Source organism: Callithrix jacchus, chromosome 16 (assembly GCF_049354715.1).
Source record: "Callithrix jacchus isolate 240 chromosome 16, calJac240_pri, whole genome shotgun sequence".
NCBI lineage: Eukaryota > Metazoa > Chordata > Mammalia > Primates > Cebidae > Callithrix > Callithrix jacchus.
The window spans coordinates 72,152,652-72,166,881 of record NC_133517.1 but is presented as its reverse complement, the minus strand read 5'-3'; the positions used below and the strand labels follow the sequence as shown (position 1 = coordinate 72,166,881).

General features: G+C 38.4%; 1 protein-coding gene and 1 pseudogene across 4 annotated transcripts in view; one reads left to right on the top strand and one right to left on the bottom strand.

The window, feature by feature from the left end:
* The window catches only part of NSMCE2 (NSE2 SUMO ligase component of SMC5/6 complex), a 271,400-nt gene that overhangs the window by 112,749 nt on the left and 144,421 nt on the right, over positions 1-14,230 (top strand). The gene's annotated exons all lie outside the window — the stretch shown is intronic.
* LOC118148276 (cyclin-dependent kinases regulatory subunit 1 pseudogene) lies at positions 7,432-7,872 on the bottom strand (annotated as a pseudogene).

Sequence of the window (14,230 nt, the reverse complement as noted above, 5' to 3'; positions counted from 1 at the left end):
AATTTTAAAGCAGTATAAATATTTATATGTATTCTGATCACCATGACCAGGTAAGGAAATACTGTAAGCCATGAGCAGAAATAGAACAGAAGCCACAGGACATGAGGAACAGCAAGTAATCCAGTTAGAGCAGATCATATGTATACAGGAGAGAAGATTACAAGGGTAGGTTGGGACTGATTGATGGAGTTACTTGTTGCCTTGAATAGGATAGTTTCATTAATAAGTAATGGGGAGGGTTACAAGTTTTTCCTTAGCTGAGCCATCTGATTAGATTTGAACTCTAAGAAAGTAAGTCTGGTTGTAGTATATAGGATAAGTTGGTATGGGAAGAGATCTTGTTACATTGGTCTAGTCAAGTGCTGATGATATACCTAACTGCCATGGACTAATTGGAAAGAAGAGGGTGAATGCAAGAAGTGTTGGTGAAGTAGAGTCTACATGATTTATCAACACATTTCAAATAAAGTAGACTTAAGAGAATAAGGAGTTGAAGTTGGCCGTGAGGTTTCTAGTTTCAGTAACTGGGAAAATGGTGATAGCATTAAAAAGTAGTAGTAGACTGTCTCATGGAAGAGCTGGTCCTTAGGTGGGGAAAATGACTTTCATTAATAGCAAGCATACTGAATTTAAGGTGCTGGATTTTGGTATAAATCTTCAACAAATGGTTGGCAATGAAAAGTGGAGTGTAAGACTATGGCTTAAGAGAATGGGAGAGAAAGGCTTTTCAGTTGCTCCCAGGTGATAGTTGGAGCTCTAGGAGCAGATGAACTCTGTAAGGGGAAGAGAGAGCCTAAGGAGAAGAAGAAGAGGCAGAGCCAGCAAGCAGTATGGGGATAGTGACCAACGGGCTTATGGGCCAAAAAGCATTAAAGGCAGAAACTTTGTCTTCTTAGTATCATGTTCTTATTTTAGTTGAATTTCCTGTTACCAAGGATGCATACATTTCTGAGTCCTAAATAAAATTTTTCGTACTTTTCATATTCAAAAATTCAAAAACTAAGTTCCATTACCTAGTAAGATTATGGGACCAGAGGGATAGAATTCACCAGTTTTTTTTTTCCCTCTGCTTCTACCCCATTGGTAGTATTGGTTAAGAGTTTCCTTCATAGCTTCTTTTCCTCTCCCAGAAATTGATATTTAAAGAGTAAAGGTCACACTTCTATTCAATTTTATAAGCAGGAAACACATTGTTTAGTTTAAAAAAATTCTCGTAGCACATAAAGGGATACGAAATGAGGTATACACATTTATTAGATAATAGATATTTTTAAAAAATCAGTTCAAAAGCTAGCAATTACTTTTTATTTCAAAATTGTGATTTAATCATAATTTGATTTTTAAGGTATTTAAATATAAATATTAAACAGAATGATTTTCAGTGGCTGTGGTTCAAAACTGCTCTGGAATAGAAATTAGTATTGTGACACCATTTATGTGTCCAGTTTTAAATTAAATGGTGATGAGTTTCCAGCTCTGTTAGTTTTTATTGTGGAACAAACCACCCCAAAATATAGTAGCTTAAAATAACAACCGTTTATTTGGCTCGTGATTATGTGGCTTTGTTATTTGGATGGGGTTTAACTGGGTGAGTCTTCTACCGGTTCAGAGGGGCTTTCTCACACTGCCAGAATGGCTGGGGGCTTCTGCATCTAGGATGCCTTCAACTGGGACAGCTGATACCCGCTCCATGTGGTTGCAGCCTCCGGCAGATGAGTTCAGATTTGTTCACATGGTGGCCGTGGGTAGGCTAGAGCCTCTAAAACTGAAGCTGAAGAGCTCTCGAGCCCTGGACTTGGAAATCTCACAGTGTAACTTTTGCCAGACTTTTGGTCAAATAAATTACAAGGCAACGCAGATTCTAAGGGTGGAAGAATAGACTCTGCTTCATGATGGGAGGGTGGTAGAAAGTATTGTGGCCAGATTGTCAGTCAGCCATATCAACTCATATTCACTTGTTCATTCTGAATACTCAGATACCAGTTTTTAACTGCTGAAATAGCATTGACTCTGTGTGTGTGTGTGTGTGTGTGTGTGTGTGTGTGTGTGTGTGTTTCATCCTCTTTTCTCAGTATATTACCTCTGCAAAAGGAGGTATTTGAAGTAATCTCACTTTTCTGATTCATCTGTTTGGTGAAGGACATGCTTGTTCATTCAGATATTAAAGCAACTTGAAAAGAGAATGTAACATAAATACAATAAAACTACAGCTTGTTTACCTATACATTATTTGTTAAATATCTTTGAAGTGACTGTTTCGTGCCTGGCACTAGGCTAGATGTATAGGAATAGAGAAAAAGAAACATGGGTCATAGTCCTTACTTTCAAGAAGTTTATATGCTTATAGCATGAGTAAAATTTATATCCAAGAAATAATTTATTAATGTACCAAGGACTATGCTTTAATCGAAAGTAGTACATAGATGGATATGACCTAGTCCTTTTAGTAGAAATAGATATTTAAAATACCTATAATTAAAAGCATGAGAGAAATACCAACTGAGTGCTGTTGAATTAGAAAAAGAATAGGAGGCGGCAAATGATTGAGTGCCAGCATAAGTGATTCATATAATTAACACCTGAGAAGGGCGACATCTTTGAAACCAGAGGGTGATGGCTTCATATAGAAAATGAGTCTTGAACAAGACTTTGAAGAAGAGGTAGAATTTGAATAAGTGGAGACGTAGGAATCCTACTCAATTTAGAATTGAGTTGTTTTGCCAAGAAGGTAATTATTTAATTAGAGTCTTTTCAAGTGGCAAGTACTAAAGAGCATGTGATAACATGACTGTAAAAAGACTCTGTAGAAAACATTACACTGGAAAGATTGCTGGCAACGTTTTTCCTCTCCAACGGTGCCAAGTCTTTTTTTTTTTTCTTTTTCTTTAAAAAAAAAACAAACCAAAAAACTTTATTTAGAGATGGGGTCTTGCTGTGTTGCCCAGTCTGGTCTTGAACTCCTGGGCTCAGATGATCCTCTCATCTCCTGAGTGGCTGGGACTACAGCTGTGTACCACCATGACTGACTTGATTTTTTGTCATCAGCTATTTCTGTACTTTAATTGGAAGATTGAGTAAAGAATAGTTATTTTTAAGGGAAACACACATTTTGTTTTTATTGAATAGTACTCTGTAGCCATATATTGATTGAAAAAAAAATAGAAACAAATAATGTGTATCTCTGCTGACAAAGAAGTACAACATTGAGAAAAGTAAGGAAACCCCCATTGAGTAATGTCAACGGGTACTTTCTACAAGTATATCTGGATCTGTTTAGGGACTAAACTGGTAGAAATAATTGGGGAATTTCCTTTCCTAAATTTGACAGGTAAATTTGCTTTTCACACTTTCTGTTTTAGTTGCTCATATTTAAACTACTTTGAGGAGAAGGATCAATTAAAATGTGTTTTATTTAATGCTAATTGAATAGTATCATATTTAAACACATACCAACTTCCAAAGTGCTTGATGTAACTATATATAATTAGAAAGAGAAGAATCATAATTTTTATTTTTGTAAATTAAATGTCGTTTTTCCCTGTTAAAATATCATTATGAATGAATCCCTTTATCTAGTTTATCATTGCCTTTCCTAAAAGCAGTGATACTTGACAAATATTGTCTAACTTAATTGCTACCATGTGATAAATTCTAGATAATTCTTTAGGGGGAACTTTCCTACTATCTCAGTTATTTTCAGTGACAAGAAATTGGGGGAATTTATAATAGGTCTTATCATTTCACATATTTTAATAGCTGGAATATATGTCTAATCCAAAGAGAATGCATCACAGGGTGATCACAAGTTGAAAACGAGATAACACATGAAAGTATTTTGTAAACTGCAAAGTCCTGTGCAAATAAGTGTAAGGTGATATTATTGTTCTGAGATTAGCATTTGTTATTTCAAGATCTCTATAGAACAGTCATAGTTCGTAGCTTAGAATCTGGAGCCACATGTTCTGAGATCAGGTCTAGGTTCAGCCCCTTACTAGTTCTGTAATCAAGGATAAGTTTCTAAACCTCTCTATACCTCAGTTCCTCTGTCTGTTAAAATGATGTAATAATAGTATACCTACTTCATAGGATTGTTGTGGCGATTCAATGAATTAGTATATGAAAGTCTTTTGCAACAGTGTTTTGGCACACAGTAAATGTTATATGTTACCTATTATTCTCGTCGTTACTGTCATTATCACTACATCATGTAGAATAGATAATTACTTCCTGATATATGCTAACCGTGTTTTTCTCTGTGGAATTCTTCCTGTCCTCTCCTAGTTTTGCATTTTTCTGAAAGAGAGCTCCTTGCGGATGAGGACTGAATCTCATCAATTTTTTTTTTTTGACAGGGTCTCACTCTGTTGCCAAGGCTGGAGTGCAGTGGCACGATCTCGGCTCACTGCTCACTGCAACCTCCACCTCTGGAGTTCAAGCGATTCCCATGCCTCAGCCTCCCAAGTAGCTAGGACTACAGGCATGCCCCAACACACAACCATGCCTGGCTAATTTTTTTTTTTTTTTTTTTTTTTTTGTAGAGACGGGGTTTCACTGTGTTGGATTGGCCAGGCTGGCTCAAACTCCTGGCCTCAAGTGATCCATCCAACTTGGCCTCCCAGAGTGTTGGGATTACAGGAATGAGCCACCATGCCTGGCCTCCCAGATTGATTTGATTCCATGTACCTTCTGTGGGAAACCTTTATTAACCACTTCTGCCCAAGACAATCTCTTCTGTTCTATTATACCTTTTATATATAGTTACACCTTTTATATATATATATATATATATATGTATAATAGCATTATTATATATTCTCTTCTCCTTTTTAAAGTTTTTTATCTTTTTGATTAGGTGATGTGTGTACATAGTACAGACTTCACGAAATGCAAAAGACTGTGGTGTTAAGTGGGCTTCTGCCTCCCTGGAGACAGTTACTCTACCAGTTCTTTACATATCCCTGCAGAAACAGTCATGGCATTGCACAGCTTGCACATGTGTTTTAATGGTAGCATACTGGACACTCTGTTCCACTTTGCCTTGTTCACATGCTATACTTTGAATATTCCATATCAGTACATATAACACTTTTGAATGGCTATATAAAATAGTGCTATGATTTTTAACCAGTCACCTGATGGTGGGCTTAGTAGTTATTCTGTGGCTGTTACCGACATCACTGCAATGTGCACTGGTACACATACAGAAGTCCACACAAGTAGGCCTGTATCTTTCAAGTAAATACGTGGAATTACTGAGTCAAAGAACATGTGCATTTTAAGATTTTTACTCTGAGAGACAAACTGCTCTTTATGGGGATTTTATTAATCTACAACCCGATCAACAATGTTTGAGAGCCCGCTTTTCCATACTGTTTGCCATCCTTTAGAATATTTCTGTCTTGCCTCCCTTGTTGCAGTAGCTCTTTGCAATCTTAGATAATCATATCTTCATTGACTTTCCTTAACTTCCAGGAGAGTTCTAGTTTCTCATATTCTGTTCCATTGACATGTGCTTGTCAAACCGGGTACCCTCAGTTACTTACGTGTCATAGTGCTTTGTAAATGTTTATGGATTGATTAGCCTAAGTGGCAAAGTCCATCTTCTCTGTAATTTTGAACTAGAGAGAGCCATTGCTTTCTAAATACTTTTTATTAGTTTCTGCCTTTGTGTTAATTTGTGTATTTCATATTTTCAGTATCTGTTACTACACGTGCGAATCTTTCTCAGTGTTCAAACTCGGCTTCTTTGCTACCAGCTTTTACCTTGTTAGCAAGGTGAACACATACTCATTTAAAGATATCAATAAGGTTTAATGACCTGTTTTCTAGTAGCCCAGTATAGAGTCTTTCTGGGTTCACTCTGCAGAGCTGGCTGAGTTAGGTGGGAAGAATCTTAAAAAAGATGCCGTCCTGGGATAGTAGGGGAGACTCAGGGACTTGGTTAAATCAACAGGGTACCCTCTGCAGTGGCTCATGCCTGTAATCCCAGCACTTTGGGAGACTGAGGCAGGAGGATGACAAGATGAGGAGTTCAAGACCAGCTGACCAACATGATGAAACCCCATCTCTATTAAACACAAAAATTAGCTGGGCATGGTGGCGTGTGCCTGTAATCCCAGCTATTCAGGAGGCTGAGGCAGTAGAATCGCTTGAACCTGGGAGGCAGAGGTTGCAGTGAGCCAAGATCACATCACTGTACTCCAGCCTGGGTGACAGAGCGAGACTCCATCCCAAAAAATATAAAGGAGTGCCCTCCTAGAGCCGAGACAATGAGATCCTGGTAACTGTGTAGGAAGTTTTATTCATGGCCAGACTACTGTGGGAACCTCTTGAACAACAAGGTGAAAAGACCGAAATGGGCCGGGAAATTGTGAGCCAGGCTGGGGTTTGAGTGGAGTGTTCAGGTACCAAACCATTGAAAGTCATTGTTAACTCTAGCAATTAATTATTTTGACACTTTAATCATTGACAAAATAATTAATTATTTTGACAGTTTAAAGAGTTTATATGCCAGACGCAGTGGCTCACACCTGTAATCCTAGCACTTTGGGAGGCCGAGGTGGGTGGATCACCTGAGGTCAGGAGTTCAAGACCAGCCTGGCCATCATGGAGAAACCCCATCTTTAAAAAAAAAAAAGTTTATAAATTAGGGATTGTTGATCAGATGAAAAGGCATGGTGGGCTAGAAAGCAATGACTGGCAGAATCTAAATAATTTATTGATTACAATAACTTTTTTTTAATGTAGGATAAGATCGGTTCATTGTATTCAGTTGCACAGTTTATTAGGTACTACACAAAACCACCTGCCTAAGGAGCCAGAGGGAGACTAAATCCCAGCCCAGGTTCTAATCACCGAGGCATGTACCTGGTGGTATGCCTGAAGAAAAGTGTGCCTTTTTCTTACTCATCTGCAAATTCAAATATTCAGGGTAGGCAAGTGGAGGCCTTGTTCTCTTTGCTTCATATGTTGTAGATTTAATGTGAAAAATATCCTCTAATCCGTTAAAAAAAATCAATATGTCATAGTATTTTCCTTTTTTTTTTTTAGATTATAAAAACTTCCTCTTTAATCAAGGCTTGTAACATGAACAGATTTCTTGAATAAAATGGAAAGTTTCCAGTACTGAAACATAAATCCACAAGTCACCATACATACAGCACCCAGCAGAAAAAAACAAAAACAAGTTTACACGATCCCTGTAACAGCCATGGTGTTCATCTCAGATGCTTCCTCCATCTGCCAAGTGTGTTCTAGATACACAGCACACTGTGGCTTCTGGGGTCACACTCAGCTGAGGCTGTGGGTCCACAGAGCACTCATCGGGCTGGGCTATGGTGGCGCTGGCTCTACTCAGGAAGCAAACCAGGACATTCAAACAGTTTATTGAACATCTTTTAAATCTCAGAGTGAGAAACAAGAAGGCAACACAATAATGTCATCAGGAAGATGTTAGGAAGTAAGGACAGCTGTGTAAAGCTTGAGGCTGAAAGTGGCTTGCCAGCTTCATTTCTTCGACTTCTTGGGTAGTGGGTGCCAGAACAGTAAGATGTGAGGTTCTGGTTTACGGATCATGTAATGGACCCAACCCTGACTCTGCTGAACGCCAAGATTCCTGCATTCAGATTCAGACATCAAATGGGTTTTAGGGACCAGCTTGGCTATGTCCTTGGGCAACATGACATGCCCATACTCAAACTCCTCGCCATCATATTTGTCCAAATAGTAAATTTATTTGTGTGACATGATTGCTCTGTCTGCCAGCCTTCAGCCCCACGCCGCCAACCTCCAAGGAACCGTTATAGTATTTTCTGATTCAAAAATTATATTCAGCAGTAAATGATGACTGGTCATCATTTAATTCTCATTTATAAAATGAGAATAGGGAAAAAGAAAAAAGGAAGTTAAATATTTGGCTTCTAAAGAGTAGACCTGTATGAAAAAGAAATGTTAAAACATTTGTACTGTTTCTTTTTAAGCTTTTTTTCTCTGTTGTAAGATTTTGCCCTTTGAGGACACTGCAAGCAAAATGAATCATGCCATTGGAGAATGCCCTCTAGATGTTCTTGGGGTTATCTGTAGCCAGCAGTGTACAGGAAACTAGTCACATTATTAATTGCATTCTCTCTTGGCCAAAGGGTTAGCTATTCTAAAATGTGATTTCACTGCCCGCATCAGTCATAGGCCTAAGCTTCTCTTTGTTACTTTAGTAAATATATGTGTGTATGGAGTGATTTAGTTCAGATTTAGTGTATTAAATGGTAGTTTACCTAAGGCACCCTCTCCTCCTGTTTCAAATTTTATACAGAGACCTGGAGGTCTACAGACCACATCTATTCTGAAATGTGAGTTTTGTTTGGCTCACACAGTTTTGGGATTTGTTGTGTTTCAAATGTGTTTAGGTAAGAGTCGCTCCTTTCCGTTACTCACTATTCTGACCATTCCCTTTTGTTTTATATCTGGCCCTCTTCAGCTGTCTTTCCTGCTGGCATTCCAGTTTGTAATTCTCACTTTATATCTGGACATTGTGAACACAGAATTAAGACAGGAAATTAGAAGGTAGAATAAAATCTGTCTTTCAGAAGCAATTTACATTAAACAAATAACTCTTATTTATAGTATCAAGAAATGTTTTCAAATATTATAATTGTATACCAATATCATTCCCCTAACTACTCTTCCCATTTAATTACGAGCAGGCTGGGCAAGATAAATACGAGGTTGGTAGGCAAAATTAGGGAACTGTGTCAAGGTTTAGAATACCAAGGGTCAATAGCAGGCCAGTCCCTGGAAGGCAGAATATACATAAACACTAAGGTCGAGACAAGTCATAGGTCAGAGCAGGGTGGACAGACTAGGAAATAGCAGTAGCAACCAGTGCCCATGGGAGCAGGAGCATCAGGTTCAAGCCTCTAGGACCAGGAAATGCATGAGCATTAAAGGAATGAGATCAGAATTGGGAGGCAAGGAGGCTGAGTCATGGGGGCTCAGGGTCTCAACAAGGAAATGGGTCACTGAGGGGAAGGGGGGGCAGTACAGGACCCTACATGAAATAAAGGAGTTTGCCACAGACGAACCCCCGTTGCCTCTGCTTAGAATTTTTTTTTAATTAATAGACTTTAGTTTCTAGGTTAACAAAATAGAACAGGTAGTACAGAGAGTTCCCAGTTACCATCCTCTCCCGCCATCCCCTCACACACCTGTTTCCCCTATTTTCCTGTTTTTAACATTGTACATTTGTATGATATTTTTTGCAATTGATGAACCATCAATATTGACACACCATTAATGAGTTAAGCTCATTTTTTACATTAGGGTTTATGCTGTGTTGTATATTTTATGGGGAGTGTGTTCGTGTATCAACATTTATATAACATAAAACTTACGATTTTGACCATTTGTTTTTTTTTTTGAGACAGAGTTTCGCTCTTGTTGCCCAGGCTGGAGTGCAATGGAGCAATCTCGGCTCACCACAACTTCTGCCTCCTGGGTTCAGGCAATTCTCCTGCCTCAGCCTCCTGAGTAGCTGGGATTACAGGCACGCACCACCGTGCCCAGCTAATTTTTTGTATTTTTAGTAGAGACAGGGTTTCACCATGTTGACCAGGATGGTCTCGATCTCTTGACCTTGTGATCCACCCGCCTCGGCCTCCCAAAGTGCTGGGATTACAGGCGTGAGCCACCGCGCCCGGCCTTATTTTGACCATTTTTAGGTGTGCTGTTCAGTGGCATTAAGTACATTCACACTGATGTGCAACCATCACCATTAGCCATCTCCAGAACTTTCTCAGTAACCCTAATGGAAACTGTACCCATTAAACAGTAACTCCCCATGTCCCTACCCTCACCCTCAGTAACACTGTTCCTTCTATCCTATGTATTTGACTATTTTGGGCACCTCATGTAAGTGGCATTGTACAATAATTGTGCTTTTATCACTTGAGCCCAGGAGTTCGAGACCAGCCTGGGCAACACAATGAGTCCGTGTCTCTACAAGAAATTAATAAATTAGCTGGGCGTGTTGGCACTTGCCTGTTGTCCTAGCTACTTGCGAGGCTGAGGCGGGAGGATCACTTGAGCCTAGGAGGTCTTGGCTGCAGTGAGCCATGATCATGCCACTGCACTCCAGCCTGGCAACAGAGAAAGACTCTCTCTCTTAAAACTAATAAACAAAAAAGTGTCCTTTTGTTTCTGGCATATTTTACTTCCCATGGTGGCTTTAAGGTTCACCTATGTTGTAGCATGTATTACCATTTTATTCTTTTTTAAGGCTGAATATTCCATGTTATATGCCACATTTCGTTGATCCATTCATCTGTCAATGGACATTTGGGTTTTCACCTTTTGCATAAAATGCTGCTGTGAACATCAGTGTACATATATCTGTTTGAGTTTCTGCTTTCAGCTCTTTTGTGTGTATATAGTCAGAAGTGACATTGCTGAAACAAATGGTCTATGGGTTTTCGGCAAATGCTTAATGTCATGTGTCCATAGTACAGAATCGTTTCACTGTCCAAAAACTACTTCAACCATCCTTCACTCTCCCACCTTTGCCTCTACTTAGGTTTTAATGTTCTTTTTGTAGGCATTTAACTACTGTTTATACTTCCAACCTGGAACTTTCAGGTAAAGATGAGTTAGTAAAATCAGGGATCAAGGGAAAGTAAGATGTTCTGGTAAATTATTGATAGTCCCTTAGGCTTTGAGATTTTGAAAATTACTTACACAGTTAACATACAGGTAACAAACACAGAGCTTTAGAATGCATTGGCTTCAAATAAGATTATTTATGTGGCTGCAATTATATATTGCATCCATTTATTCCACAAAGATGTATACTATACTCTGTCCAAACCCTGTGCTAGATACTTTCCATAGGAAACAAAGATTCCACTGAGGTAAGCTAGACTATTTTAGGAGTTTCCATCTTTGTTACCACCAAGGTACCTCTTTGATAGCTGTTCCCCAGGAGCCATGTGTTTTGAAAGATCCTGTCTATTACATATTATGCTTGTGCTAGGCTTTCTTAGAGTATTGAAAATAGCTTTTGAATCTCCACTATAATTTTCAGGGAGTCCTAGAGGTCTAGAGCTCTTCATAAGAAAGCTGATCACTTTTTAAATTCAGAGCATGAGTCTTCGATTAGGATGGTTTGTGTGATTGTCACTGTGCCCAGTCCTGTTATTACAGCTGTGCTGAGGTACTTTGTATGGCCGTTTTCCAGACTTGCTTTGCTCAGATTACCATTTCTCTATCTTCTCCAGTTGCTTGCTGACCCAGCCTTTTCCATGATACTTCCTTAGTGGCAGTGACCATCTAGATATGAAAAAAAAAATTATACTAGGACAGAAAATAGAGAGACAAGGACAAGAAAGCTCAGGCATTTGTGGTCATTAAAGCAGAAGTCTCTATACACTTTTTTAATTGTTGCTGTCAGATGAACCTCCTGATAATCTGTTTATTCATGTTTGTACATATTCTGCATAATATCAGTATATGCATTATTAGTGAAACCTAATTTTTCTCCTTTTTTAAATAAAAGTTAATTATAAATAGAAAATTCTGAGATTTTGCATGTACTCTGAGGTGCATGTATCCCACTTTAGTCCCCTGTGGTTTACATTGTCAGAAAAATGTGAGTGGTTGTGACTATTTTTTTTCCCAGACAGAGTTTCGCTCTTGTTGCCCAGGCTGGAGTGCAATGGCGTGATCTTGGCTCACCGCAACCTCTGCCTCCCGGGTTCAAGCGATTCTACTGCCTCAGCTTCTAATATCCCCTGGGAAGGTAGCTGGAATTACAAGCTTGCACCACCACACCAGAATCATTTTTTTATTTTTAGTAGAGACGGGGTTTCTCCATGTTGTTCAGGCTGGTCTGGAACTCCCGACCTCAGGTGATCCGCCCTCCTCGGCCTCCCAAAGTGCTGGGACCATCACGCCTGGCCAGTTGTGATTCTTAATATAGAGCCAAATAAAACCTGAATACCAGTCCACTAAAGCTGCTTTAATGGGATAAACTTTTAAATGAACCATTAATATATACTCCACATTAACCATTAATATATACTCCACATATTTTCTATTTGGGGTCTGAGGAGGCAGAAATACAGAAAGAGATGGAAGAAAAGCCTGAGTTGACTTTAGGACTTTCAGTGTTCCAATGCCTGGATATAAATGAAGGATGAGCATTTCTACTTAATTTATCTGGCTGGATTCCTGTGCCTAATGGCTGCATATATACCATAAACACTGTGAAGAAGCAACCATGGAAACACTTGTTTTCTTGTTGGGCTAAATTTACTCTGGATTGAATATTAACACAGGGCCTGGCAGTACTTTAAAAGCAAAAATAGCTTAAGTGTGATTCACTCTGAGTCATTTACTGCGGCTGCTGCTATACTGCCTAGAGCTTGACATTGAACAAGTTGGCAGCCTGTATTGCTACATTTTTTCTAGGAACTCTGAACACATTTCATTCTTGTGAATTTGCTTGTGCAACGATATTAAATAGAGTAATATGTTTATTTTGTTTCAAAGTCAAATGAATTTGAGAATGGTGAAACTGAATTATTTTTCTTGGGCTTTCTGGAAAAGCTAGATTCTCAGAATTCTCCTGTGGTTACAAGACTTACTCTATTTTATAAAGAATTAATAAAACGTCGTAGGAGTTTTGTTTTAGGCACTTTGGGCTTTTCTGATTGAAAACACCACATTAACTAAATTATTACTGTGAAAAAGAACCTGGTAGTACTGTCAGGATTCATTAATTTTCTGACATTACTGGAGAAGATGGTTTGTGCCATTCAGAAAGCTCTTTTGCTTCTTCTTTCCTAATACAACGAGGCATGCAACGTAGCCTGCCTTATGGTTAAATTGGGTGTATGACTTGTAAACTTCCCTCTTGCTATTAAAGATTATATAATGGGAAGTTCATTGGTTTTGAAAGGCAGACCAATCCCACCCACGGGATTTCTACTGGCCCTTTAAATGTATTGCATTCATTTCTCTGACTAAACCCATGTGGCTGAGAAATAGTGAGTAGCTTGTTGGCCGACTGTGGGAAAACCTATGAAGGATCAGTTGACCTCATCTGGGAAGGAGTCAGAAATGGCTGAGAATCTAAAACTATATATATGAGGATGGTTTTCTCTTGATGTTGCAATCTTTATTTTAACATGTTTTTGTGTTTAGCTTTTGGAGTTGCCTAACAGTATAATTTCAAATTAGGTTTAGTTTCAGCTGTTTAATTTTAAACTGTAGGGAACATGATTCAAAAAATAATAATAATAATAAGGCACTATCATTTTTCTTAGAATTTTAATGATTTGTATAGGAAGAGTTTTCCTTTGACAGCCTAAAACAAAAATGAGCCTAACCTAATTCTTGATATTATTTTGAAATTGTTTTACCATAAAATTCTTACATTAGAACGTGTAACTCTGTCAGAGAATTTCAACATAGTTGCATAAATTGTGTTTCATATTACAACTTGTTCTCTGCTTGACTTCATTGAAATTAATAAAGGGACTCTTTGAGAAAGATCTGGTGAGTTAGCATCATTATTAAAAAAAAAAAAAAGTAAAGAACTTACTCATAATGTATCCTGTGTTGCTAAGTTTTCAAAGTTAGCTATCTCAGCCACACCCAAAAGCCCTTTCAGAAGATTGAAATCCACTTATTCATTTATGCTGGCTTAGAATTTTCTTCCTAGTGAAGTAAGAACTGAGATCGATATAAATTTTCCATGAAATATATGATGATTGCAAGAAAAACTAACATTTGGAATTTGAGTTGCTGCCAAGTCTGATGTTGTAATATATAGTTCTTTATTCTGTGATTTAAAAGATTTCTTATAGCAAGGCTTTCTAACTTGGTCTCTGTGGGTGCTAAAAATATCTCCAAGGTATTTTTTATGGCCCAAAGGGATACTGTCACCCTTCCTCAGAGCTAGAGGATAGAATTCTAGTCCTGCAGTAGCGTTGTCCATATCATGGTCATGTCCACCTTCTACTGCTACATTCCCAAGTCATATAAATGAGTTTTTCATATGGCTTGAAAATTAGCTCACCAGAGTTAAATAACCAACCCATGTCAGGTTGTATACTAAAGGGGCTAGTCTAAATGAGTCTCAGCATTGCCCAGTAGCCACTGTGTTATTAATTCCTTTACATAGAGACATGAGATCTACTTAGTCACCCAGGCTGAAGTGCAGTGACACAGTCATGGCTCA